Source organism: Helianthus annuus, chromosome 14 (assembly GCF_002127325.2).
Source record: "Helianthus annuus cultivar XRQ/B chromosome 14, HanXRQr2.0-SUNRISE, whole genome shotgun sequence".
NCBI lineage: Eukaryota > Viridiplantae > Streptophyta > Magnoliopsida > Asterales > Asteraceae > Helianthus > Helianthus annuus.
The window spans coordinates 168,389,864-168,390,763 of record NC_035446.2 but is presented as its reverse complement, the minus strand read 5'-3'; positions in this window follow the sequence as shown (position 1 = coordinate 168,390,763).

Sequence of the window (900 nt, the reverse complement as noted above, 5' to 3'; positions counted from 1 at the left end):
ACTCTTTGGACGAGATATCAACGTTTTCAACACCGGGTCTAGTGATGCCAACAATAAAACCCTGTTCATCTCTCTCACCTGGCACAAACCGAATAACCTTATCCTCATGGTGGTACGCCCGACTGAAAGCATGAGGGCACATACACTCACCACATAACCATTGTCCGGACACCCTCAAAGCTTCACAAACAGAGGTAAAAAGATTAAAGATCGTCAGCAATTGCACATCTCAAAGAATCTTTCCTCTCGTCTGAGCCCAAATGGTGACTCTTGATATGTGCCATTAACCTTGGGAATCCCTTAGCCCTCACCAAGCCATCGGGGCAACAATGAAACCGCCGGAAAGGACAAGGTCAGAAACCGCTACCATTAGAACCAACCATAACAAAACTAAGTAAGCGGGGTCGACACTTAGATAATGTCGCGTACGCCACCACCAATAAAGAAAACCCAACCCAAAAGGAAACACATCTGATGGGTCAAAAGGTAATTGATCCGCTACGCTAGAAAAAACCCCGAAAAAATCACCTAGGCATTTCTTCGAACTCCTTGTGTGCAAAGAAGAAAAACATATCTAACAGTGGACTAACAGGGCTGGAAATGTAAGGAACTGAAGCATTCATTCACACAGCGATCAGGACTAAAGATAAACCCTACAAAGTTTCAGATTCTAAAACGAACATTTGGATGGCAAAATTGACAAAAAACATAAAATTTTGAACATCACTTCGCACTAAAAGGTATATCAGTTCGTACGAACTGTTGAATTGTGTTGTAAAAACAAGTGCACCTAAATGAACTGAGATTCTGCCAAAATGTTAGTCTTCAGTTCGTACGAAGTGCGCGTTTATGGTTTTTGTTGAAATTGTTTTATCAGTTCGTACGAACTGATAGGTGTTG